This window comes from Prosopis cineraria, unplaced genomic scaffold (genome assembly GCF_029017545.1).
Source record: "Prosopis cineraria cultivar Desert tree isolate PC_DT_omini unplaced genomic scaffold, ASM2901754v1 PC343, whole genome shotgun sequence".
Lineage (NCBI taxonomy): Eukaryota > Viridiplantae > Streptophyta > Magnoliopsida > Fabales > Fabaceae > Prosopis > Prosopis cineraria.
In genome coordinates, this window is record NW_026555670.1 from 39535 (window position 1) to 42881 (window position 3347).

General features: G+C 39.9%; 1 pseudogene; it reads left to right on the plus strand.

Moving 5' to 3' along the window:
- Positions 1 to 635: 635 nt before the first annotated feature.
- On the plus strand, positions 636 to 3110 carry LOC129296510 (cysteine-rich receptor-like protein kinase 25; annotated as a pseudogene).
- Positions 3111 to 3347: the final 237 nt, after the last annotated feature.

Genomic DNA, 3347 nt, shown 5'->3' on the forward strand with positions numbered 1-3347 from the left:
TCTCGGTCATCTCCCATTTGTAGTAGTTGCCCACAATGAACTTTTGTTTACCGGCATCCTCAGCAGTGTACTTTGTAACCAGGGACTCCCATATCTTACAAGCTTCCTTGTAGACACAGTAGACATCGAACAAATCATTAGATAAAGTGCTAATGATAGTGTGTCGGCATACCTTATTTGCATGAGTCCATGCAACTCGCTAGGCTTGATCAGTATCAGCAGGAGGCTCGGATTGAGCAAGAGCAGCAGCCACACCATACATGTCAAGGACGGTGAAGACACGTTCTTGCCAGCGTTTGAAGTTCCAGCCATCAAAGACTTCTATCTTCGATATGTCTGGAAACGGCCTTGGTAAAGGGACGGCAACAGCGGCAGGGACGTACTGACCTCCGGCCGAACCACTCGGCACACCTTCAGGAGTGACATTCTCAGCATTGTTGGTCGCCATTGGGTTGAATAGTTCTTAAGATTGTTGGCTACACCGGCAGCAGACGTGTACAGCGACACCTGATTGGTTGCTTGAGTCGTGCCCGGAAGGACACTGTCCTTAAGAACTATTCCGGTACACCGTCTGACGTCCGACAGTTTCCCAGGATTAAACAAGCACTTCCTCAGTGGAACGAGGGAACAAAACAATGGAGACCAAACGTAAGCACAGACAAACACAGACAGATTTACAGAGGGAGGAAGAGAGAACCGCGAGAACTCAAGAGGCTTGTGTATCGCTCTGTCTGAACCCATGGCTATATATAGCTCGAAGGTGGACATGAACGTTGGGGGGTTACCACCGGATTAAAAGCTCGATTACAGTCTCATAAAAATTGTTTAAAAGCTTGTCTGGAAACGTTGGGGTTACACAAACGTATGGAAAACGCATTCAACCTCCTGTCTGGAAACGTTGGGAAGACAAACGTTTAGAAAAATTAATTTGTTTAATGATAAAAAAAACATTCTTGGTTTGACTTCAAACTCCAGACAGCCAAAATTTGAGTTTCTCCGGCAAGCCAAAATAATTATTTATTTGTAAAAATAATCCGGTAAAAGGAACCCACTACCTCTTGAACTCGCGCGCAGGGGGGGCGAATCGGCTGATTTCAACTGCGATTGCCCTGAGTTAGCCTGTCTCATGTGCGCGAGGCCACTTCTTTCCAAACCCATTTTACTAGCCTACTTCATTCCTTAGTATATATACACTAGGAGAGTCTTTCTTTTAATCAATGTGGGACTTTGACACACACACACTTTTGACACACATACAACAGCAACAACTGCTTGGTTTGGGCTATCTCACAAATTCCAAATTGCTGTAATAACAGGCAAGGTGGTAGGATTATTACACCCATCTGTAACTTTAGATATGAGAGTAGCAGATTCTATGCAAGTCAAGCTGATGTGCCATTATCCGCACCGTCGCCGGAAGTGTCCCCTCCTCCTACATCTCCATCAACTCCTCCATCCACTAACACTACATCTTTATCACCTCCTCCATCTGCTGCCACAAACATCCTCAAAAGGTACTTCCATTAGCAGATAGGCCTCCAAAACTTTCCCTTTATTGAGATTTCCCATTCCAGCTGGGAGGAATGGGTGGTTTTTACTTTAACAAATACCTGGAGAATAAGTAAGACTTCAAAATTGATGTTCTTTGCCATTATCTCTCTCAATGAACGGGGTTTTTATTTTTGCAGGAAAAAAAATCACAGATTATCATTGCCATTGTTGTGCCTACTGCCGCCTTAGTTGTGCTGCTTGCGTTTGTTTGGACCTGTGTGAGAGTGAGAAAGCAAGGAAGAAAATTTCTAAGTACAAGTCAATTATTGCTGACAACTTGACAATGTTGATCAAAGTCAAAATCTATTAAATTTAGTTAGACTCCTTGTTTTTGTTTGAAAGAAGAGGAACGCAGTTAGACTCCTTGGTTTTTTTTGTTGAAAGAAGAGGAACGGCTTCTAGTATATGAGTTTCTTCCTAATAAAAGTCTCGATCACTTTAGATTTGGTAAATTAGACATTATATTTCTACATGGAAAATGGAGTTCATTATTTTTTTTTTGCAAACTAAATAGGAAACTATTTTGACTCTACTTTGTATGTTTCTCTTGGACTGAGATATAGATCCTATTAGACGTGCACATTGAGATGGGAAACGTGCTAACAATTATAAAAGGAATTGCTTGAGACCTTCTTTGCCTTCATGAAGAATCTCAAAAGCAAATTATTTATTGTGATTTTAAAGCAAGTAACATTGTCTTAGATACAAGCGGGAATTTAAAGATATCAGATTTTGGTGTAGCAAAACTATTTGTTATGGATCAAACTCAAGCCAACACGGATAGAATTGTGGGGACCTAGTAAGTATCAAACATGGCATGTCTAATTAGTTTCTAAGTGCCTTAGACCAAAAAGAAGAAAAAACTTGAATATGATAGTCAAGAGAAGTGTTAATTATCATATTTGATCACTTTAACATATAGTGGTTATATGGTACCAGAGTATGCGAGGCATGGACAATTCTCAATGAAATCTGATATCTTCAGTTTGGTGTGCTAATTCTAGAGATTGTGAGTGGCCAGAAGAATGGTGGCTTACATAATATGGAGAATGTAGAGCATGTACCAAGTTTGGTACGTTTTCTGCCTTTTCACTATTTATCGCCCTTGCCTTAGAAATTGCGTTTAAGAAATGAATCATTATCAGTCTACATGAAACATGAATTAAGCTTTGGACTAATACTTTTTAAAATTGAGGAACTTGTTGCTTGCAGGCATGGAACCGCTGGAGGAAAGGGACAGCCTCTAACATTATAGATCCCACATTAGCAGGTGGTTTAAGACATGAAATAATGAGATGCCTTCCATCGGTTTACTGTGTGCTCAAGAAAAAGCTGCTGACAGACCAACCGTGGCTTCCCTTGCGCTTATGCTTAGCAGTCACTCTTTCTCACTTCAAGCACCCATGAAACCTGCGTTTTTCATGAATGACACGAGTTTATCAGGCAGACAATCTAGGGATTACGGATCTGTGTCAACAAATTCCGGTGAGAAAAAATGAAAATCTGTAGAATCATTATCAGTAAACGAGGCCTCAATAACTGATATATCTCCTCGATAATTTAAGATGTACAGGTGACATTATTGATCATAATTGCTGGTATATTAGTTATTCTTCTTCCACCAATATAACAGTGCTTTATTTTTTTAAAAAAAGAGAAAATCATAGAATTTTGCAATGCATAAACAGGAAAAGATGCAAGTAATGTATTTTAATTCAAAAGTACTCTGTATTGTAAATGGGGAATTTCATATCATGGGAACAGTGCAGAAATTATCTCTTTGTAGGTTTGTGATA